The sequence below is a fragment of the Anser cygnoides genome, chromosome 2, assembly GCF_040182565.1.
Source record: "Anser cygnoides isolate HZ-2024a breed goose chromosome 2, Taihu_goose_T2T_genome, whole genome shotgun sequence".
Taxonomy (NCBI): Eukaryota; Metazoa; Chordata; class Aves; order Anseriformes; family Anatidae; genus Anser; species Anser cygnoides.
This window is the reverse complement of record NC_089874.1, coordinates 78357578-78383330: the sequence shown is the minus strand read 5'-3', so window position 1 is coordinate 78383330 and position 25753 is coordinate 78357578. Positions and strand designations below refer to the sequence as shown.

General features: G+C 35.2%; 1 protein-coding gene across 3 annotated transcripts in view; it reads left to right on the top strand.

The window, feature by feature from the left end:
- Positions 1-439: 439 nt before the first annotated feature.
- CDH10 (cadherin 10) overlaps positions 440-25753 on the top strand; it is a 98870-nt gene continuing 73556 nt past the window's right edge. For 2 of the 3 annotated variants that reach the window (XM_048048410.2, XM_048048409.2), the window contains exon 1: positions 1274-1648. The gene's annotated coding sequence lies outside the window, so the exon portion shown is untranslated. The other variant, XM_013179341.3, reaches the window with a different exon arrangement.

Here is a 25753-nt window from a genome sequence, read left to right as displayed (position 1 = left end):
TATTTTTCCCTTGACATTTTGCTGCTTTACATCTGTCTATGGCGATGATGTGTTCACGTGCTAGTGTAGCATATTACTTAAATGTTCATTTGCTCATCTACCAAATGGTTGCATTCAGGTGATGGGTCATTTCTGATACCAGTTGCTTATATTAGAGATTGATACTAGGCAAGATAAGATTGTTGTTGTTGTTTTTGTTGGTTTTTCTTTGGACTGATAAGTAGCAGTTGAAAACAAGCAAATAAACAAGCGTCCTAATAACAGCTAGTGATCTATCTATTCTTGTATTAGATTTTCTAATGATGAAATAGTTTTTATTGATACTTGCATCCTCACTCAGAAATACATTTTTCAGATTCTGTTCAAGGGATTTTACTTTCTTATTATTATTTTAGGAGGCCTTTTTTTTTTTTTTTTAAACCAAAGAAAGTCCTTTATGACACTTTCTGCATAGAGCAATACTGACATCCATTGGCTTAATCTTATAATCTTATGTGCCTATTTGTTAAATCTCTTCTAAGTAATGTACGGGGAACTCTCGACAGTATCACAATGATATGATCCAAGGAGGATTGTGCTGAGTCCAGTTTGCTGTATTAGAAATGTGTAACCAGCACAGATTAACTCGATGGAAAGGAATATGTCTGCAAATTGCGAAGTCTAAATACGGTGGCTGAAATAAAATAAATATAGGCATTGCAAGTATCAACTGCGGAAAAAAAAAAAAAAAGTAGGGGATTTGTAGTGATGCTGACATTTTTTTTTCAGATGACCTCTGGAAATGGGAAAATATCTTGTATTATGTGAACCTGTCTTGTTTTATATTAATCATAAAACTGGCGAAGCAGGAGAAAAAAATGTTTCTAATCTAATAGCACAAGCAGCTCAGTGGAGAAAATAGCTACCCTCTGTGGCTGCATCTGAGCCCTCTGAGCTTGTAATTTAATTTGGTACCATGCTAATTTATATGTATATATATCTTATAAACATCGCCGTGAGATCACTAGTGGTATAGAAAATTGGTTATATTTAATCAAGAAAAATACACCGCAAAAAGTGATGGTGTTCCCAGCATTACCGCGACGAGCTAAGTAGCTGAGGCTGATTACCTTAGACTTCAAAAACAGAGAACCATTCTGTCAGCGAAGGGAGGGCGACGGGCTTTAACAAAAAAGCTCTCCGTTGCTGTACCCTCCCACTGCATTCAGTTGCAAATCACTGTGTGCTTGGAAAAGCCTGCGCTTCCCCAGTCCCCAGCCTTCCCAGGGTAAGTGCTGCGGCTCCAGCAGCAGCGCCTCTCCCCGCTCCCTTCCTCCGAGTGTGCCTGCGTGTGTCCGTGTGTCTGGGTGTCTGTGCGGGTGCGTGTGTGGTGGCGGTGTGTCTTTTCCTTTTTTTTTTTTTTTTTTTTTCTTTCTTTCTAATCGGGAGCTCTGAATGAAAGCCAGGCAGAGGGAGAGCTCCCCCTTAGCTTTGGTTCCCTGCTGTCCAGAGTTAAGTGATGCTGGGAGAAAAAGCCTGAGTTAGATCCAAGTGGGATCAGTCTTAGAAAATAACAGCAGAAAACAAACAAGAAAAGGACTCTAATAGCTCATTCTTCAGTTTTCTTTGGGGTGGACACTACTTCACTTTCTCAGAAGCAGAATAAAAGGTAGGAGCCTTTCTTACTTGCATTTCCGTAAGCCCCTTGTAGTTGCTGTTGTTATTGTTATTAGAGCATGAACAGCATGGTATTTAATGTAATGCATAAAATTGCTCTACTGTATGCAACTTTTTACATTTCATAAATATGCCTCAGGAGTAATGAAACAAGGGGTAGGAAACAGATGCTGTGTATTTTGTCCTCGAAGTAAACCGATATCATATGTATTGAAGATTGAAATGCTCAGCATTTTATAGAATTTTTTTCTTTTATTTTTCTCTACCAGTATCAGGCTGTCTTTGGAGCAGCAGTTGCAATCTGTATTCAGTTCTTGCAAATATAATGGGGACAACAACAATACTACTTGAATTGAAAAAAGCCCAATGTTTCATAGTGTAACTGTTATGAGCATAACATGAAACATACACATACGTGCCCACACTTTCTCTATGCCAGTGCAAGTCTGTTACAGCTTTCAGTGCTATTGGTTTTGTCCTGAATTGAATTTCAGAATGATTATATTCACTTAGAGCAAATGTTTCTTTATGAAGGAAATCCCTATGGAGGGGGATGGTGGGTGGATACAGGCAATATTTCAAATATAGGTACAGAGCTATATACACACCAATGGGGAAAATATTGCCAGGTTTGACATTTCAGTAAGGGGGGGGGAGAGAAGAGAGGGAGGGAGAAAAAATTTAGTCTGTACCTGTGTGAGCATTTATTGTCACTGCTGCAATAAAATCCATATTTGATGTAGTGTTAAATTAATGCAGCACAATACAAGTCTAAATCCATGTTCCCAGTAACTATTGGTGGCATTGTCAGCTGCGTGAGAAATTTGCAGTAGACTAATACCGTACATGATACTAGTTGCAGCCATAAAAATCTAACAGTCCTTCAGCTTAAGAGAATGCATCTGCACGTGCAATCGGTGACAAATAGCAACCAGCATTTTAAAACTGACCTATCATCTATGTTGCTTCCACACAAATGGAGCTGTTTCCTATAATCTTCATCTTTCATTTCAGTAAAAGCTTCTGTATTACCCCAACTACATATCCACTGCTTTGAAGGTATTTTTTGAATTATACAACTTGTTGTTTGTATACATGTATATGTACAAGTGCATATATGTGTGGTGTGAGGAAACAGGTTTGTTAAGAATTATGATTTTTTTGTTGTTGTTTTTTTCCTTTTTTTTTTTTTTTCTTTTACGCTAGTAGGCTTTGCATTTACATGGCAGTGTTACCAGAGGGGGAGAACATGGGTGGGAGACTAGAATGTACTTCTGAATCCCTAAATTATTTTTAAATATGCCATGTACCAGGAATATCATAGGTCTGATAACATGCATTTATTGAGATTTTCTAGTTAGTCAAACTTTTGTATTAATTGGTTACTTTTTGAATGTTATACTGGCCTTTGCTATTTTTGAGGATAAGAAAGAATGAACTAACTTAGAGAACTGGGAAAGGCTGGGAATAAAAAATAAAAACTGGGAATAAAAAAAGACAAGCTATCTTTCCCTGAGTTGAAAACCATTTTTTTACAGTCAATGTGGGCTTGCATCAGGAGAGGAATAGTTCTTGGATTATAAACTGGTAATCTAGTTTGTGTCTGGAAGGGGTCTTCTCAAATTTTTATTTACTTTCTTAAACAATAATATGAATGAAAAGGTCATTTCTGTAGCAATTTTCTGTTAATTTTAGTTTAGCTCTATCTTCGTGCTTTCTTTGTGTGCTGCCAAGATGATTTTATATTATGATTTATATTATGATTTTATATAGGAACTTTGTAATGTTTGAGTGTTGATTATAATACAGATATTTAAACTTGAGACTGCTGCTAAGGATTTTATTTTTGTTTCTTTACATAGCATTGGAAAATATCTTGATTGCTTGCATTGCCAGCAATTTATATTTATAATTCTGTAACAGTTAATGTCAAAGAAAATGGCAAGATCCGTCTTTGAGGGACTGTATGTAGGAACTTAAATACTCTGTGAAATGGTCTTGTTGGTTTTGCGTGTAGATCTACTAAAACTTCATATTTGCTTGTTCTCAGTAGACAAAGGATCTGTGAAGAAACTGGTGAAATACTAAAATATGCTCACAGTAGACACTGTGGTTTCTGTTCTTTTCTGTGCTTAGACTTTATTGAAAAATGCATTCAAATAATGCCATGTCAAAGCAAGTGAGCTCGTCATTAATTAAATGTAGAGAGATACTCATAATATGCACATGCATACGTGCACACCAGTATACAAATTTCGGCTAAGTGATATCACTTCTAATTTTTCTTTGTTAAATAATTCATTGTAAAAGGCAGAAAAGGTTAATTTGAGAATGATATCTACCTCTATTTCTTAGAAAGTTATTTCCTGATCTCAACATGATTTCCCAAGGAAAAAAAAGGACTGAGACAGAGCCTTCCTCATCTGGGTAGTTCTCTGCAGGTAACATAGTTTCTATGTCTGTTAACCATATTCACAGGCAGGTTGCAGGTGAAAATTAACTACCTTTGAAGTAGAATAATTTTATATACACCACTAGGTTGCAGCACTAGTGCAAAGGGTCAAATTAAGATTGAATATTGTTGAATTGAAGCAATAGGGTGAAGTTTCTGACTATAATCATAGTAATATTTTGAATTAATTCATTATTATCACTTGCAACCAAGTTTGTAAACACCAACACATCTTAATTGGACTTCACAATATATCATTGCTCATACATTTGAAAAATCTGATACCCAGTTAATTATTTGATATTACATAAGAGACATAAATGGAAGGGAAAGACAGAGTAAATAAAATACGAGTTTAAGAAACATTTCATGAATGTCTTATAATCGACATACACATATATTCTGTATTACTTTTATTATTTATTATGGGATATTTAATGACATATTAGTTGATGTATCATGTATAGTAAGAGAAGAATATTGAAATTCAGATACAAAACTTCTTGTCAACGGTTTAAGCATGCCAAAGTAAAATAGTATGAAGGGTGATTTCACTGTACATATGGAAACCATAGAACATTTTAAATTGTTCTGAATAATATGCAGCTATCAATGAAAGCATGTGCAAACTCAAGGTACGCTTCACTGAAACCTTCATTGACCATACTTTATGACACACACACACTGCACGTCCTGCAGCCTCAAATCTACTAATGTGGACACTTGCTTTTTCACAAAACATGCTTTCTCTACTGTCCAACTTCTGGCAAAACTTGAATGCAAGAAACAATGAAGAACAGTATTCTGAATTCTGTCTTGGACTAAATGTTGCCCAAAACTCTATTCAGGCCAAAAGGAACTCCTCTGTTGAATGTTGTTTGTTTTCCCCTTCCTGGATTTACACCTCTTCTTATTTGAGTCCTTGGCATGGTGACTTGCCTAACTTGCCCATATCTGTGAGTTAGAACCTCTACAATAGAGCAATAGGAAGTAATCCTCATCTCTGGGAAGCTGAGTGTGTTACAGTCATCAGGATGTATTGCTGCACACAGGAAAAAATCAGCCAGATCCAAGCACTGTGTTTATTTATTTATTTTTTTTCTTTTCCTTTCTTTTCTTTTTTCTTTTTTTTTTCTCTATTGTGTTTTGATCTGGTGGCCAGCCAGAACACCACCCAACCAAAGAGCTATTGAGCTTATACATTCTGTTTGCTGGCTTATTGGTTGAGTTTTTAGTATGTTGAGGATTTGCCAAAAATCTGCCAGCTGAGGCTTTTAATGCCTTTCTTTGTACATGCAGTCTTCCTGATTATTAAACATCAGAGCCAGTTACATCAAGTGTGTGTGTGTGTGTGCAGGGGAAAGGCAAAACAGGGAATATCTTTGCTTTGTACAGGGATTTCATTCTAGCAAGCAGAATAATGTACAGTTTCTCTCAATTTATATCAGCCTTTTATTACTTCACTTTTCCTGTAAGCTCCTACTATCACTTCTTGCCTCTACTAACTTATATGAAATAAAGGTTTATCAGCTTGTTGATAAAGGAGCATGTGCAGTAGGAGGCATAAAGCTCTAGCAGTATCGCAGAGGTGTTCCTCAGCTTGTAGTGTCATACGGCATCTGATCTGGGATATAAACTCAAGTTGGAAGTGTGCAGTACTACGTCTTTACCAACAGGCTGCATCAAGGGAACACAAAGATATGATGAAAAACTATATGGCAGTATTCCCTTTTAATGCTGTCCCCACATGCACATCATTCTTAACATGATGTTTTTCTATTTTAAACTTTATTATGGCAACTCTTAATGGTAACTCAAAGTGAACTTTGAAACATGTATCAAACAGTAGGAAATCATGTAAGGCAGAGAAAGCAAGTGTATGTGTGTTTATGCACAGCCAATCATTCAAAAAATATGCATTGAAAATAGATATTTTCAGAATCCCGTTGGTCAAAAGCTAGAACTGTCCTCTTCTGTTTTACAATAATAATTAAAAAAAACCTTTCTGAAATACGTTCTCATGAAGAATTATGTATTATGTGGTATATATTTCTGTACATATGTCTATGTTCTATGATTTTTCTGCTGATACGCCATCATCTGCCACATTAGATTGGTTTTATTGTATTATCCTATTTCAGTGTTCTACATTACAACATAAAGATCATGATGTACCATCACTTAGCCTGATCAGATCATGATCCTTAAAAAAGAATGCAATCCTCATGAAACCTGCAATGCTACAATACCTGATTTTTAAGACATAAAGAATAGATACAAATGTAATTTACTGCATTATGAGCAAAACTCAAAATGAAACAGGACTGGTATTCCTCCCCTGGCCTCCATATTAACATAAAATAAAAATAGATACTGAACTGTTATTTTGGGCTTGTCAATCACACTATAGTAGTTCATACGATATTTACACCAGTTTAATGGATGAAAAGGTTATCTTATTAGTTGTTACACTATCCTAATATTAGTACTAATAAAACATCTGTATGCCTGTGTCTAGGAAACTTGTAGTTGCTGTACTGAAATGACCATCCTGTCATTAGTTCCTATATGTAATACAAGTGTACAGCTGATTTTTACTTCTGCTGGAATAGAGAGAGTATTGAATGTATTTTTTTCTTGAATATGTTTCATATTATAGACATGAGACAAAGGAACTGCATAAAAACTTTTTCTTTTGAAATGAGGGTGAGAAAAGACGTAGGAATGGAAAGTATTTGTAATTGTTTGGAGGCAATATTCAGGACAGATAAGGTTTATTTTGCTTCTAAGGTTTCTTTCTTCTAAGAAAGAACATCCCTTAAATGTATACATCTCTCTTTCTTACAAACAGTCACCTGTTATTTTCCTGATGCCTTTTTCTATGGTAAGTAGAACTGGGACCATAAATGTATACAAGGCCCAAGATGTGGGACTCAGTCAACATCAGTAGCATTGCTGTGCATACAGTGTTAGCATCCTTGCCTGTGACCTCTGTCATGGGGCAGTGGATTCTCCAGGGCTAGGGGTCCTGTAATCTTGCAAAGGTCTTTGTACTGGTACAACTACCACAGATGAAGTCTCCTAAAGAGGGGTATAAACAGCCCTTTGAAAGCAGCTGTGGGCAGCAGGGAGAGAGAGACCCCTTCCTCCGTCACAACACTGAGATTTTCCTGGCTCTGTCTACTTGGTTTAATGGGCACATCATATTTTTTCTTGTTATGGCTATCATTCTCAGAATATTCTTTTAAAAATATTGTCCATCACTAGGCCTTAAAATACTTTTTGATGTAGTCATGACAGACTTATGAGCTTCAATTATGAATCAGGACCGTAGTGTATAATAATATCTACAAGTTCCTGCTTTCTCAGTGAAGAACTGTCTTGTTTTCTCCATATATCTTTCTATGCCTTGGGTAGAGATAAAGAGGGGCCTACACTTCGTTTAGTCTTGGTTGTAATCTGTGGATAGTGTTAAAACAATAAATTTGAAATAAAAGATGGCTTCTTTCTATCCTCAGGGTGTTTTTGTATAAAAGGACACCTGATTATATTTTTAAAAATATATTCATTTAAAGTCATGTTTTCATGTTTTACTTGTCCCTGGAGAAATATCTGAGCCTCAAAACAGCAGACGAAGTGTGAAAATAAAAGTTTATATTTGGGTCCCTCCCTGTTTTCTTGGCATACCCCTTGAAGATTTCCAACGTGTCATCAGTAAATTAGCTAAAAGTAGATTTAGATGTCATCAATTTCTATACATCATAAAAATTATAAGTAATCCATTCACTGAAGGTGCTAATGAGATGAATAAGATTTAAACCTTAAAATAGCTTGTTTTATTTTTTATGTTGAGTCTACTCACAAGAGAACCTGAATTTTCACTAGAAGATTGACAGTTGTTAGGAATAATTGCAAAACAACACAAATAGAAAGAAAAAAAGAAAAAACAACAGAATGTGTTTAAAAGAATAACCCCCAAACATGACAAATTGAAATAAGAAAATAAGAAAATAAAAATATTTCAGGTCTTATCTTCTACCTGTAAGAATATATTGTAATTACAAATTATGTGAATAGACTTTAAAAACAAAACAAAACATCATGTTATAGATCATATTCTGATTATTAGTGTAGATGTTTTCTAAATTCTTGTATATTTTTAGTAAGGGGAGGGCTGTTATATGTAAGTACTGTTATACATGATTTTTTCATTATAATCTTGATCTGCAAAGTAAGCTGTTTAGAGCTACTATCCTGCTCTCATGAGTTTCTCGTAAAAAATCAAAACAAAACTAACTAATTAAGCTAACTAACTGTTGGGCTATCTAATAATGAATTCTAGTTAAGTATGTAATATTAACCAAAACAAAGCAATATTATATTAACATCATAGAATCTATGCAATCACTGCCATAGAATATGGTGAAATTCAGCTCAGATCAACAGCATTTAACCATTTAAAAACAGTTTTTAATCAAAACAGTACTTTATTAAATGGTAAGTAATAGTGTAGACCTAATGTTCTGTATGAGTTACTCGGGTCTACCCAGTAATTTTGCAGCTGTATGAAACATTTTGCTCTCTTTTAAGATTAGTGAAGTAAGGAGTGTCATTATTACATGAAAGGTAGTTCAAGATCTGCTTAAGCATATTATAACCAAGTTCACTAAATATGTTACTGCTACCGCCTTACCAAGAGGGAAGCACTATTAAGCACTTTTAAGCACTATTTCTGTCTCCTAGTTTCTCTTTGGGATAGTTACCACAGCTTTGTGGCAGAAATATGTAGTATCCATAAAAAGTAAGACAGAAGTGTGATTTTTTTCCTCTTGTTGGATGAAGTTTTTCTGCCATTAGCATGCCGAGATGTGCTCTTTCCCTTGAGTAAGAGTTTGGTGCCTGTGGTCAAGACAGCACTGAAGCTGATACCTTGATTAAAACAAGTGAATCGAGCCCCAGGCGTATAAAGTACATTTGGTTCTCTCCATGACTTAATACTTGGGCACATTTTATTGACAGTTTTTGATTAAGAACTTTCAAGCTTTTGTGTTATCTGTTACTAGATTCATTTTTTTCTGGTAGTTACATCTGTGAATGGCAGATATACAGATATAGATAGATGGATTTTCCTTTGTAATATTGTTCTTTTATAAATGATATAATTTTTTTCTTGTTTACAATTTAATTCTTTCCAATTTCTCTTCTTAAGTGGTCTTTAATGAAGTAGTACCCAGATTTGAATAATTAATTTGAGAAAATCTTTCTTAAGGTGGAAATGTATTACTTTTAAAATTTATTTATAATATTTAGAAACTTTAATGGAATAACAGTCATTCTGATGATGAAAAGAAATCGATCTCTTTTCTAAAATTAAAGTATGTGTGTGATACATATGTACAGAATGGAAAATGGAGAAAAAATCATACATCCCTTCTTCCTCTTCCTGTCCTTGACAAGCAAGGCATCTGAACCCATTCTGAAACACGTGTGTTATTTGTGAATATATTTTAATTGTGATGTGGTTTCCTCTACCTTTCTATTTGAGCTCAGAAAAATGAGAATTACAAAAGGATGATGAATTAAGACATAGTATATTATAGTAATAATACAATTAAAGTTTTGATGAGCATAAATCTTCAAGTTAATTCAGGTATTTATAATGTGAATGAGACAGGTCACTGGGCTTGAGCTGCTCTAAATTGGATACCTAAAATATTGTGACAAAGAAGGAGAAATCAATTATTTAAATTCTGAAATCCATAGTTGTTCAAGAAGTTACAGTATATTTTCAATTTGTTGTATTTAGGTGTTTAAATTACAATTGATATGCTTAGAACAGAAATTACAAAAAGCCATCAAGGAGCGAGTTTGTTAGGTTTTCAATTCTAACAACACCCGCTTAGCTGGAGTTAAATACAAATAAAGCTCAAAGTAGTTCGGCCTTCTAAGTTACAGGATGAAAACAAACAAATGAACAAACAGCTGTGTTAACATGAGAGCCACTTCTTGCTACATTTTGGGTTATGTATATTCAGGAAAGGAAATACCCACCTTTTCTCTCCTCCATGGCTGCAGCCATCAGGATCCAAGCAGCAAGTACCTGCACATAAAGTCTGAGCTGTTTTGCCAAACGGACAGCCTGCAAAAGTCAGGTCTAATGGGATAATGTCAGGCCAGGTGGATAAGTCCCACAGCTCCCAGTTAGATGGTTCCAGCTCAGTCTCTGGAAGAGCACCCAAACAGTCTTGTCGTACAGGAGTGTATGACTATGGCATCATTTTAGTGTTGTGACTGGTTCCTTGTTACTCCTGTGTATGCTCACTGGAGTCCATTTATAACTCTAGCTAAAATCCCCCCCCCCCCCCCCCCCCTTGTTTTTTTTAATTAAAAAAAGGCACACAAGTAAAATCATGCTACTTCAGCACTAAAAGATTTCTGGAGTAATTCAGAAGCTATTTTGTTATCATTAGAGTAGATTAAAACTGGACTATTGGATAGGAAGCAGGACAATAACATAAAAAATGTGTCATAATGGCTTGATGACTGCAAGAAAAAAATGATTGTTTTTGAGAATGAAATTCTATTTAAGTAAACAGAATTCATCTTAATAATTCCAATGTGTAGTCAAGCACTGACTTCTCCAGAGTAGCCTATTAATACGTTAAAATATATGAGCTAAAATGAAGTGATATATGGAAAAGCAGTTTAAAGTTAGCTAAATACATTTCTGTGCAATCAGAAATACTAGCAACAAAGCTCAAGATAATACTGACACAAAAATAATTCTTTTTATAATGTTGGTATTGTTCAGGGTCTTTTCTCTTTAAAGGAAACAATTACAATGATTTACAGCAGTTTGCTGATGAAATAGTATTTCTGTGTTGTGAGATGCTTGGTTTCTTTCTGGCTGAAGTGTTCTGTGAACACTTTTTAATATAGTTCTTTCTTTGTTTTGTTTGTTTGTTTTCTATACATAAGTAAAATCTATTACACAAAATAATCAGCAGTGAAGTAATCACCAATGAAGTAACTATGGTTTGAAATGTTTCCTCCCACACAAGCCTTTAGGTTTTTATCTTGTTTTGTGTTTACACTGTCATTGCACTCTGACCTGTTCCTATCATATAATAGGATACAGTAATCCCATTATATGTCCTATAATAGAATCATAATCATATAATAATCCTTTGTGAAGGATGGGGTTTTGCAGTGGAAACTGAGAAGCATTCATCTGACAATGAGATATCTGATACACTAGAAATACTGTTTCTTCACTATCTCTCACATTATAGCTCATTATATCTCCCACATGTAGCTTTTTTAAGAGCTCGCTATATTTGAGATTAACTTTTTTTTTTTTTTTTTCTTAATTGCAACTGGGAGGGAAAATGGAGTGGAGAAAAAGACACATTCTTAATGAAGAAATTGTTGAACTTTCATAAGGTTTTCTTTAGGGGAAACTATAAGTTGTTGATAGGTTTGGATTTGTTTTTTCTTGTCTGTTTAGTTTTTATTCATACATTTGAATATGTTCTCACTTCACTGTCTGGAAAAGGAAATATATCATTCTAAATTCTCATTCCTTATTCTTCAGAATTTGTAGGAAACTTAAGCTTTAGTAAAACATTCTTTTTCTCAATATTCATTAACCCCATGGTAAGTCTCCACATTTCAGCAGTTTGTCAAAGTAAGCAGAATGATGTTTGTTACTTACTACTGCAAGTAAAATGTTGATGACTTTTCTTGTGCAATTCCCTGAAAAGTTTGTTCCAGTTTTTTCAGATGGGAATCTTAAGAATGCAGATATTTTTAATCTTTTGGTGCCATCTTGTGGCAAGACGATAATTATATGAAAACTAGTTGCTCTTTTCCAGCTTACACTTCTATGCCTACCAGCAAAATACTTTGCTTTGGTGATAGATATGTATGAATTTTTATACTAAATGTAAAATATCAAGTCATGCACAGGAAAAAATCTTTTTGGTTGTTTCTTTTCTTGATCTTTTCATGTACATTACTACAAATATTGATTTGTGAGACTTGAGAAATCTCACAAAAATTGACTATAGTTACCACATAGAAATAGATTTTTAGTCCTTAATGCATTAGAACTCTGTAGAATGCTTAAATGCTTTACCAGTTCAAGGCAATTGTCAATAGATTTTTATTGTATTAGTTCATTAGATCTCTGTAGAATACTTTAATACTTAGCTAGCTCAAGGCAATGTTCACTTTAGCATCCTGAAATGTTTAGCAAAAGCCAGTATCCATGCTAGCATTCTTATTATTTTTCATTTTATTTTCTGGTTTAGGTTTGGGAAAATTCATACCAGCCTGCATGCAATAAAAGCAATAACAGCACAGGAATGCTGTTTATTTTCGTGGTATTCTCACTGCAGTTCAGCAAGATCAGTGTTTTTGGTTATGAGCTAAATGAATACTAGTTTAATACCTGTGTTTTTGAAGGTAATGCTTGTAGATGTTTGCAATCAGTACAGATAACATTCTCACTCAATCTCATAAAGAGTTTTCTGTGTGGTAGTCCATATTTGCTTACTTATTTGTCTCTGAGTTCCAGTCATGCTGAAAGTCTCTAGATGCAAAAATATTCTTTGTCAGTAGATGGAAAGGAAATCAAGATGTCAGTCCTGCTTTCACGTAAGCCAGTGATTCTCATTCTTTCAAAAGAAAGGATGATTTTCTCTCTCTTCCTTCTCTCTTCCTTCTCTCTTCCTTCTCTCTTCCTTCTCTCTTCCTTCTCTCTTCCTTCTCTCTTCCTTCTCTCTTCCTTCTCTCTTCCTTCTCTCTTCCTTCTCTCTTCCTTCTCTCTTCCTTCTCTCTTCCTTCTCTCTCTCTTTTTTTTTTTTTTTTTTCCTGAAAGACATTTATTTAGTCTGGTCCAAATAACCTCCAAATATCTTGATGTCTTTGAAGATCAGTTGCTGGTTATAACTTAGTGAGATATTATAATACCCTTTTTTCCACTTAAGGGGTCTGAAAGCATATAAGAATTATAAGTTCTCATATCTTGGGGCTACAAAGCACTTTGAAACTTTGAGTTTCAGTCCAGTACTATAGCCACAAATATTAAAAAATAAATAAAATAAAAATATTACAAGTGCTTCTTTTTATTATTTTCCTATCTTTCAGAATAGAATTTACTCATCCAAATTAATCCTGGCTGAAGGAGGACATATTATCAAAATGAGTACCAAATGAGAACACTTTTCGAGTTCTGATATTTAAATGGAAGTAGTGTTCCAATTGGATATTCTTACATTGGAAGATGCTTCCATCACTTTCTGTACACAAAGGCAATACTGTTTCATTGTGCATGCTTTGTAAACTTATACAGAGAACAAAAATATGATAGAGATGCTAATACAAGATATGTTTTCCAGTAATTACTGGGTATATATTAAAATGTTGTTCACTACAATGTGTTTTGTAATAGGCAGTTACTAGCTGATGTACAGTTGTATGCTGCAACAGCTAGTGAGAGTGATAAATCAGTCAGTTGTTGAAGGGTTCCTTTTGGATGGTTAGAGACTGTGATTTTTCTGATTAGGGTTAGCTGGGTTAGCCAGAGATAAAACTCTTGCCTGTCAGCTAGACCAGAGGGAAGAATCACAACATTAGTGCAATAGGATATAGGATCTCAACAGTTTTGTGTATGAGCAAGAGCTGTGTCCATTCAAATTTTTCCTCCTCACACCAGTAAAATTCTCTTGAAAATTAGCTCACTTGAATGCTTCACTCTTTCCGTATTTTGTGGTGTTTTGTATAGTATGCTTTACATACAAAATTAAAGTGGTAAGTGACCTACTGAAAGGAAGAATTGCAATTGCTTTTTCCAGTGCATTTACTTGGCATGAATGTCCTTATGAGAGAGACAGACCTAAGTCTAGGGTATAGACTTTTTGATAAAAATGTTATTGATATTGATAAAAATATTATTTGCATAAAATAATATTTAACAATATAAAATTATTATTATTAAGACATTAATAATAATATAAAATAATAATTGCACAAATAATGCAAATATTGTGACATATAGAGTATGCCAATATTAATTACATTGAAATCTACACTATTATTTGTATTGTACCTTTTGCAATGCATATAAAACCAGTTTCAATATGTTTCTATTTCTGGCTTTCTAGATCTGACAGAGACAATGTCTAGGCCTGGAAGAGATTTTTCATTTTGTAGCATCAGAAATATGTAGTCAGTATATCACAGAACAGTATTTTTTTGTCATTTCATGGTAACTTATCTATGAGATCTTTAAAAGCTTTCTAGAAAGTTACTTACCAAAATTTCAGTTTCTCAACATCTTATTCTGGATGAATCATTTTCATTTGTGTATGTGCGGTACTGTAATTTTCTTGAGGTTATATTTAATGCCAACCAAGGGCAGAATATCTCTAAGAACTTTCAAGAGGGGAAAAGTATGCTATGCTATGTATATTAAAGGTCTTTTCTTTTTTAAATTTGATTTTTTTAAAAATGTGTTTACCTATAAAAACTGGAGGTGAGGCAGGACATCATACTTCAACAAACATGGAGCGAAATAGGCAACGAATCAAGCACAGATGCAGAACAATAATGTAGCACATCATAAGTTATCAAAGAGAAGGTCCCCAGTGAAAAGCGGTTGTGTATATGCAGCACAAAAAGAAGAAATGCAACTGGTAAGCCAAAAGATGTGAAGGAACAGAGAGAGAATTGCTTGGAATAATTGGTATGTATACCTGAAGGACTTCACGAAATTAAATGGATGCTTATTTGAACAGAATTCTGAAATTTGAAGAAAAGATGTTATAAAGATTGCATCTCTTAATCCATCTAGGACAGGAGGAAATGGCCTCAAGTTGCACCAAAGGAGGTTTAGGTTGGAAATTAGGAGAAATTTCTTCTCAGAAAGGGCAGTCAGGCATTGGAACGGGTTGCCCAGGGAGATGGTGGAGTCACCTACTTGTGGGTGTTTAAGGAAAGGTTGGATGTGGTACTTAGGGACATGGTGTAGTGGGTAATGTTGGTGGTGGGGAAACGGTTGGACCAGATGATCTTGGAAGTCTTTTCCAATGTTAGTGATTCTATGATCTGAGAATGCACAGCACCAGCCTTCAAAAACTGAAGTGTTATGGAAGATTTCGTATGCAAAAAAAAGTACAATGTTCAGTGAGAGAATAAATGGTAGTTTGACCAAGGATTTAAGCAGAGATAAAGTTGACATAAGGTTAGGAGAATTTACTGCTAGATTGGCTAAGAGGGATGTAAAATAAAGGCAAGGGATAAAAAGATGATGTAGATGGTTAGGAAAATGTTTTGGAAAGATGAAATAATTCAAAGTATCATTGTCTTCACTGAAGTTAAAGAGCAAATAGGAAACTGTCAATTAAAGTGATTATTTCCATTTGTGGAGCTTCTAGAGGTGAAAAGAGAACAGAAATTGTTAATGATTTTGTGACCATAGTCTAGAACTTCTGGTAATCTGTCTAGTACCATTCAGAATCTGGTTTTGAAAGAAGCAGAATTGCTAGAATTTCTTCATCGCAATTGCTAAATCCCTTGCATGTTCCTTCTGCAAATTGCACCCGTTGAATCGTAGATTTTTATATTTCAATCCCAGTGTGCTTCATTTAGGTAGGTAGGTAAGTAAATACATTATTTATGCTGGGAACTGTTATATCCTGTGTATAAAGGGGAGACTGAAAAGTGTCTGCCACAGAGCTTGTCTAGATGATCAAAAGGAAAGAATGTTTTTTAAAACTGTTTCTGAGGTTAGTCTGTCAGATAAGATTGATTGCTGATCTGTGGAACTTGTATATTTAGTGTGTTCTTCTGACTGTCAAAATTATTTATGTCTAGTGTGACTACCAGCTAGACTAAGCAATGTGCACCTAGGCTGTGGCAGCAAAGGAAGAAAATTCATCCTCCTGTACAACTGCAGTAATATATAACTGACATGTTTCAGGGTCTGACTGCTTAGAGAAATTCTAAACAAGATAACAAGGTCACAAAAGCACAAGATCCCAACGACTGTGAGTGCTGCCCTTATGTACAAGACAGAGGTGTGCCATCTTTTCAGACACCTGCAATAGCAGTCTGAATGAGTTTGTTACTACATCTTTGCCCTTCAGAGATTACAGTAGTTAAGGCAAAGCAAGAAGTGCCATTTAAATTGAAAAGAGAAGTGTTAAAACAGGAGCAGTGATACTGATATTTTGGTTGGAAGAGCTTTCCTTTACCAAAGTGAACTTGGCTGTTTCCTCACAAAGGTGAACAGAGAAGCCAAATACCTCTCCTATGAGGAAGAGCTGAGAGTGTTCGGTCTGTTCCGTCTGAAGAAGAGGAGGCTCGGGGGAATCTTATCATTGTGCATAAATACCTAAAGGGAGAGTTCGAAGAAGGTGGAGCCAGGCTCTTTTCAGTGGTGCCCAGTGACAGGAAAAGAGGTAGTGGGCACAAACTGCAACACGGGAGGGGGTTGGACCAGATGACCTCCAGAGGTCCCTTCCAACCTCAATCATTCTGTGATTCTGGAAATCTGTGATACATACACTACCTGCGGATGAAGCACTTGCTTCCTTCACTACCTTTTACAGTGTTGAAGTAATCTAGACTGGCTTTCAGGTATGAATATGCAGCACTAAGAAAAAAAGATAAAATTATCAGTTGGACTGATATAACAGAGTCCACGTGCTTCTGAAAGAAAACTGTATCTTTCTGAAATGTACTTATATACTTGTCTTTTGACATAGAACAAACTGAAATGCTTACATGGAGTTAGCTGTTATTTTTGCTTATTATAAAGAGAATGCAGGAGACCAAGGACAAAATAAATTTTATTTCATTAAAAATGGGAGCAGAAGCCCTGCTGCAGCATTTTTAAAACTTTATTTTCCTAATTTAACAATAATTCAGTAATAGCCTCACAAGATCTTGGTGCTTGAAAGAAAATTTTCAGAGAAATTACAGCCTTGTGTCTCTAGAATTTTAGCTTTCTCCAACAGCATTCAATAAAGTTCTCTTCAGGTAAAGGTAAAAAATAAAAAAAATCTCGGTAGATAATCCAGTAGTTTTATGGTAGTCTTAGACCAAGCTACAGCTATTTCTAGATGCTCAAATAGTTTGTGACAGCTGATTTACATGAGTGGTAACTGACCAGTTCTTGAGCTTTCTCCTGGTCGGTACACATTCCTGTCCATGAGATTGTTTTGCAATGTTTGCACTTTGAAAAGACCAAGTCTTTCTTATTAAAAAATAAATAAATAAAAATAAGAAGTCCTGAAGGGGGATAAATAAGTGTTAATTTACACTGCCTCTTTCTGTGCTTTTTGGTACTTTCTCTGAAAGGCATTTTATTTAACAACAACAGTCAGGTGCTGTTGTCGATTAGGCCATGCTTGAAATATTAAGTACTTGTTCACATGTAAGAACCATGTGTCTAAAGAACCAGAAGATGCAGGGGTAGGCAGCACTACAGAAGCTCCTCATTGTCAGCAAATTTCTGATGCTCTCTCCCTAATTAATGGAAGAAAAGAGCTTGCCTGTGGGCCTGTGAGAAGGATTAAAAGCCACCTCCTACTATGTATTACAATCTTGGAGGATGTACTGAACTGCAGAAGTTGTGACTTTATGCATGGGAAACCCCAGCATTTTGTGTATGACTTAAGCCTGCGCTTAATTTCCATTGTGTTTGACAGGATTTGATCATATATATAAACGTAAGCACGTTTAAATTGTTTTTAACACTGTGTAGATACAGATCCATGTGCTTTGGCCAACTTAGTACTTAATGAAAGCTGTGCCTTGTTCTGAGACCTTCGTTATCTAGCAGAAAATTAGAATAAAATGGCTCTGTATTTCTGGTATTAACTGGGTGTTAACCATCAACCTTATCTGTTTGTGTCTCAGTCACTGCTTAGTGCTGTTATTAGTGGTGTTAGTCAAATAGTGTTATGTCCAGGACTTCGAAGTTTTTCAGACATTTTACTGGTTTCCACCTAGATTTTAGTAAAAGGACACTTTCAATCCCTCGCATCATTCTTAGACTGCAGTATTTTATTTTTTTTCATAACCTTTTAATGATCTCCAATAAGTATTTGTCAGGTAGTTGGTTTAATTAATTTAAAGACCAAGGTGAGCATTCTGTCTCCATAAGGAAGTGCACAGGACAGTTGGAATGAATGAATTATATATAGAATGTGTGTGACCAGAACTTCTTCTGGAAGAGAAGCACAAAATGAGAACATATGCTGAGCTGATCATTCTTACTTCCCAGGAAGTGTTTAGTTGCATTTTTGCTTCAGTGTGCACCAAACAGAAATTTTCATATCCAAAACAGTATACAGAATTATATATTGGATAAATTATCTACATGCTCTCTCACTTAAAAGGCTATGTTGCTGTAAGTCAAACACCGTCAAATATTTTAGAATTATTAAATCTTCAATGTAAGACTGACATAAAATTATGAGGGAAATCAAGCCACAAGCTTTCATTTCTTTGCTTTTATTTTTGATCATTTTGCCCCTAGGACTTTCGTGTTTGTTGTGTTATGCTTTATGTATTTCTGTTCATAGATTGCCAAAATTATATGCATACATCAAATAGTTGCTCAACTGTTCTGTTGAACAGAACTCATTTCTCAGAACCTGATCACCTGCTTTCTTTCTGTGCAGGTGTTCCTTTTGTGTGTGTGTGTTCCTTTTTACATATCCTGTTCTTTGCTTACAACATACCTATGGTATTTGCTTCTCACTTTGTTTTTCCTACCAGTCACAGATGTGTGACTTTCATCTGTATGATGTAACATTATGATATTTTGGATACCCTCACAAATAATTTTCTTTGTGTTTTTATTTATTAATTTATTTTTATTTTCATTCTCTTACTGATTTTTGAACATGGATTTTATGGTATGATTTGCAGCTTTTCTACATTTTAAGACTATTAAATGTTATCAACAGTGTTCATGCTGTAGAGCTGTAGTTCCTGGATAATTTTCAGTATATAATAGATACTATTTATGAACATGTATTTAATGATAAAGTAAAGCCAGTTTTTATCATATATCACTAATCAGCTATTAATAGCTTAATAAAGTACTGTGGCTTTTTTGTTGGTTTGGTTTGTTTGTTTGTTTTTCAGTTGCAACAATTGTTATGCTTAGGTACTGCCCTTTCATCTATTCATCCACTCTCCGGTTGATAGCAGAACAGAGAGAACCTTGGGGTCACTGAAGAGCTTTAGGCCTTCTTGTTTTCCAGAGAACACTTTATGATTAATGAATACTAAAACAAATAAACAAAAACCCACCAGTAACAAAAAACATACTCAAACCACATCCATTCTACTTCATTTGAAGTGCTGTTAAATTCCAGAAGTTTTCTGACCTTGCAGATGGTCAGGCAGTACACAAAGATTATTTATTGAAATGTGAAGTAAGTTATAATTCCATAACCATTTTGTTTTGAATCTGAACTGAATTAACAATCCATATTCATTCTAGAGAGGGAGCACTGCTGTTATGATGGTATACCAAGTAAAATCTAAAATCAAGTTTTCCTTGACTATTCATGGTCATCAAATAATACAGTTATGAATGCACAGACATTGAGAATGGCATTCTGGTTTGCTTTCACTTTGGAATTTGTTCTACTAGTTGGGTTGCTCTAGATATAATCACTGGGGTCCCTTCTTTGTAAAGACACCCTGGTGGGACTTGCCTATCCTGCCCAATATCCCTCCATCTGCCTTGAAACGCTGCGCTACGAGAACTGCTTGTGAAAGGGTTGAGGAAAAGTGCTTGTAGGGAAAAGGAAGAAACAGGAAACCTGGATTATCTACTGGGAGCTAGTAAGTAAGTAATTTCCCAATTGAACCAAATTTTGATTTTTTTTATTGTTTTAGATTTTTTCTCTAAATTAAAAATTAATTATTTGTGTCGTCCCCCCCCCCCCCCCCCATTACTTTGGAAATATAACATTTTATGTGTGATGATAAATGACATATCACATTAGAGCTAAGTGTGATTTGAAATGGCTGAAATATCTAAAAGAATCAGACATCATATTGGAGACAGGTCATCCTTAATAGCGATGTGATTATAGCTTTCATACTATTTTCCTCTTTCAGACAGCATCTCTTCTGCATGCTTGGAATCATTCCATCTTCCTCTCCTTGAAGACACAGCGGGTATATAAGCATTAACCATTGTGTGTTCTGGCCCTTGGGCTATGTTTCCCATTTCCAGTGATGTTAAAAGGTACTTCTGAAAATCCGGTATTCTATAGTGACAACTCTGAAAAAGCAAACATAGAGTGAGCTGCTACTGAACAAAATATGAGTAGGCATTTAGTTTTTCAAATTATGTTTAATCCCCAGAGGGCTGTAGAAGACAGCTACAAATATTGCTTATTTTATGTTGCATGTAGGTTAACAGACTTTTTATTTTTTTATTTCTCAGAATAGGATTTGAGTAATTAAGATTGTCTCCAAAAATTTGTTTTTCATACTTTGTTCACAGTTACTGTGTGGAAGTGAAATATATTTGAAAGTAAATGTCATATATAAAGGCTTTTTAAACTTTTTCCAGTGTAAATAAAATGAAGTTCTGGGTTGGTCTTCTGGGTATAGCACTTACAAGATTACGGATGGATAGAGGTGGAAAGGGAATTTAATCTCCAAGACAGTCTTAAGAGATGTATTGTACTATGCAAATGTGTGCTAGGTCTGTCTGTAGATGTAATTATCATTAAAGTACCAAAAGAAAAAAAAAATCATTCACTAGGCTGGGCTATTTTTTTTTTTATCCTACCTGTCAGCTACAAATCATCTAAACCATTACTTATTGTCATGTTCAGTAGACATGGATTACAGATTATTCCCCGTCCCTTTGCAGAAGCCTTTTACATATTTGAATGTTGTAACTTGCTCTCCCTTCTCACAAGCTTTTCTGGTAAGACCTATAGGCACCAGTTTGTTCGACTGAATGACAATGGTCATGACACTTCCTCTTTCACCCTGGCTTGTCCACACCTGTCTTGAGGTGCAGTGTTCATAAATGGTCTTACCATTTTAGCTGAGCCTTTTCCATTGTTGCCTAAGTGGTGAAGAGAGACCTCATTTTTCTTATAGGTAGCAATCTTCTTCATATATCTTTTTTTTTTTTTTTTTAAACAGAAGATACTGTTAGATCATATTCAGTGATACAACCTGTATATTCAGTGATCCATTGGCCTCACTAGCATTTAGATGGTTGGCATTTAACAATTTTTCTCTGTCCACAAGGCATGGTAATTATTCAATTATAGAAAGAATTTAGAGTGGAATTGAAGTGGAAAATAAGTTTTTGAATAAGAGAATCTCTAATTATTCTGAAACTGCTTCAGACAATTCTTGTTCTAATAGCAAATTCATTAGGCTCAGCACTTTAAAAACCTGTAATTTGCAGTGGCTAGTATGTGGCCATTGAGCCATGCCTGATTCCCATGCTGATGTGGTTTCGTTTTATCAGCACAGGAATGCACTGACAGACAGTTGATGGTTTTCCTGACTGTCTTGCCACTGAATGAAGAGTCCCATCACCTGATATAATTGGTTTGCCCTGCGCACAGCTGCACACCTTGTCCATCACCATTCCATCTCCTTCAGGAGGAGTTCATGTCACTTCCCACCTAACAGACATTTCTGGATTTTTCTGTTGCTTCTTGATATTTGGTTCTTACACAGATGACAGGATTGCAGAGGCTGGCTATTTTCTTCAAAGTTCCCCAATTCATCTTTATTCTGACATTTTCCTGTTTAATGTTGAGATCATACCATCTTGCTGCCAATATTAACTAGCTACATGGTCTAAATTTACCATTACGCTGCTGAGAAAAGACATTGCACTCTCCAGCTTCCTCCATTCTATCTGTAAAATCTCTACTTCTCCACTGATTATTGAACTGATGTTTTTAATCTTCCTCCTGTTGCTAATGCTCTTACAGAATTATTTTAGATGTGTCTGACTTCTCATTTTGCAGCTTGACCATGTCCATTTTAGCTCTTTCTTTGCCTGTTTCTCCCTTATGCTCATATTTAGCAAGATGATGTATTTAATATTTATGAAATTCCTTATGTTTTGAATGAAAAGATAGTGGCCTAACCAAAGTTTGTTCTTCATTGCATTTCCAGTCCTACTTTTGGACTAGAGAAGCTTTTGTTAGTGCCATGTAGTCTCTTTCAAGAGCTGCCTCCTCCTTTGTTCTTCCTGCCTATCCTGCACATATTATCATAAGCTTCCAGGCCTACAGGATACTTCAGTATTTCTCTATTATGCTTATATGATTTTCAGCTTCTAAAACAGAACCCTTCACAATTTTCTAGGTTTGCTCTCTGTGCTTTTTGTATTACTGTAGGGATGTCAAAAATGTTTGAAATATCACTAATGTAGTATTTTTTTCATCCTTCCTGGCTTGCTGTCATGTGTTCTTTTTATCTTCTTTGACCATGGAGGATAACCTGGACTGATTTCCAGGTATTTACTTTTTGTACCTGAATTACGTGTTTCCGTTTAGCATCCTCTTGTTTCATCTTACTTTAAAATCCTCTTTACTAATTTAGTAACTCAATCTTCTTTGTTTCCCTCCATGTCCCATAAGAAAGAACTCATCTTCACCTAATAGCTCACTGAAAAATGTCCCCTAAGTGGGGAAGCCAAAACAGTCAATATGACATCATTAGTCATTAATATATTTCCAGAATATTATGTTTCTATAAAACTGATGTTTCCTTCCTAATGAGAGGGTTCTCTGAAACATAATGAATAAAAACAGCTTGCTAAAAAAAAAAAAAAGGACAGTAAGAGGTCATTACAGATGACGATCATTACAGATGATCGTCCACGTACTGTGGACGATACTTGCATACCTTCACGTAGATGAGCAGATCTCAGCAGTTTACATAAGAGGTTTTTGGGGAAGGAGTATTTCCAACTCAATTTTGGAACAGTTTGTAGAACAGGAACTGGGAAAACTCTGAGATACAGAGGCTTTGAAGAGGCTTCTGTCCAACTGTAGACCAGAAGCAGGGGCACACGTGCAGTATCTTTCAGGACTAAGGATGGAAAGAACAGTAGCAGTGCTGCTGCTGTGGCCCAGGAGCTGCCTGACATTACTTGGTGCTGACCTCACTGGCTGCCAGGTGCTGTTTGATGTCTTCCCTCTCAAGTCGCCAAAAAGGTGCAAAGTTTTCAATGGTATGACTTTCATCATCATATTCAGTATGTGACCATTTTTTAAACATCTGTGCCTGTCTTTTAGATCTGATGAGTTGCTTTATTTTTTCTTTTCACTGTCATTCAGTGGCATTGTTACACTGAGTAATGTGATGAAGTACTGGAAATGGTAGGTTTGTTCATAGGCACAGGAAAACTTTACACTTGATTTCTTCAATCTTCACTCATATAACAATTATTAGAGATGATATATCTATTTTACTGTATAACAATATTTAAAGGAGAGGGAGGAATTCATTGCTTGACATTTTATCTAAAGCTTTGCTAATGTGTATACATATATATATATAATACCATTGTAGTTCTGTGCTTCTGATCACTTCAAGAAAAAATCCTTGTAGGTTTTTTTTTTTTTTTTTAATATGCTAACATATACTTTAAATATATATCACATTGTGCTCTGAGTGACATCAGTGAATATCTTCAGTAAGTACACTTCAGTCACTGAAATAGCTGTCTTTTTGTTGCTGAAACTGAGAACAGATCCTTGACATCCCTGTAGTAACATAATGCTTTTATTGACATCAAATTCCTATGCTAGCCTGCCTTTCTCCAACAAGTGTTTGGAAGAGGACTAAAAGAAATACCAGGAATAAAATGAAAATGTTAGGAAAAGAAGGGAGAAATGTCAACATACCAATGAAAATCTGTGTTCAAATTATAGGGTACAATAAATAACTTATTGTGACTAGCATTTTTTGGAAACTGGTGCAAAAGTGAACCAAAGGAGCCATAAGAAAAAACGACGACATCAAAAGCAGTTGATGGGATATATTACCATTTAATTGATGTGACCTTTACAGCCTGTTAAGAATCACTTTTACTTCCAATTTGGAAACTGTGGGGTTTTTGGACCTTGATGAACATTCTTCTCCTACATTCATCTGAAGTCCTAAGCTTTTTGCAATTGCTTCTCTTACCATAAAGCAAGCTACAAATAGGCAGCTTTAAATTCAGCATTGCTTCTCCATGTTGATGCTAGCATTGGGTCCATGCATTGTTCTTGGCAGGTACAAAAAATAATGCTTGGAGCAGTATGACAAAGATTCAGCCTGCCGTAAGCCTTCCAAAAGTGAGAAGCTGGGTGCTGTTCTGTAAATATATCAGGCAGATTGGACAAAACTTTAGCGACTAGTTAAGTCATAGTATGCCTTAGAAGGAAATGGATTTGCTTCCTCAGCAGTGATTTTCGTCACAGAAAGTCAGCATTTCTTATATCAACACCTCCCAGAATATTTTTTTTCCAGAAGGTATCTGGGTATGTTGTATCTGTATGTGTACTTTTGTATGTGTTTCTTCGTAGATTTTTTTTTTCTCAGCCAGCATTTAGATGATAGTGTTAGTGAAGACCTGAGAGTCAGATTTTTCTGATGACCTTGCAACTCAAGTATGTAAAGGACTGTCTGTGACAAGCAGTTCTGTGTACTTCTACAGTGCTTCCCTCTCTGCAAGTGTTCTGAATGACGGTAAAAATGTTGGTAAATGGACAGGTCTGGTTCCTGTTTTTCATTCTAAATATGGAGTAAAGAAATTTTATGTAAAATCTCTTAGCTGTGGAATTTTGCAACATATTATATATTGTCACACATATGCTACTTATATAAATATTTGCCACATAAAGAGATGTGTATTTCAGTTAGATTATTTGCTAAAATTAAGGAACTGATTCCTTCTTTGACAGACTTGAAGGAGTCTGCCTTTAAGTAGGCAAATTCCTGATGTCCTAAGAATTCATCTTTGTTCAAGGCAGTTTTCTCAGGGAACTAGATGATGTTTACATAAGTATGTATTCACTTGGGAGGAAAGAATGAGATGGAAGTCTATTTATCACAGAGAAGCCACTTTGTTTGAGTACATGGTTGACTCTTGGAATTAGAGAATTATTTTTCTGCAGTCTCCGCATGGTTATCTATTTGGGTTCTTTCCATGAGAGATTTCTCTTCACTTGCTGTTACAGACCTTTGGTAAGCTTACGGAAGAATGTTCTGTAGAGAAAAAATGTGTACATATTACCTAAGACATTACCACACGTTAAGAAATTGCACTGAAATGTTAAATATAGAATCATAGAATTATAGAATATCCCGAGTTGGAAGGGACCCATAAGGATCATCAAGTCCAACTCCTGTACTCCAAACTCCTATAATACAGCACAAGGTAGGAATCATCCCCTGTAACACTTTAAAGCTTTTTGTAGAAAAAAAATGCTTTGTGGTCAGTAAGCTTCTAAAATCAATACATCATTAATTATTGATAATTTGTATCGTTTGAAAAAAAGACAGTTTAAAATAAAACGATGTTAAATAAATAGCTGTGGACATTCTGATGAAGCAGTCTCTAACTCTAAACAG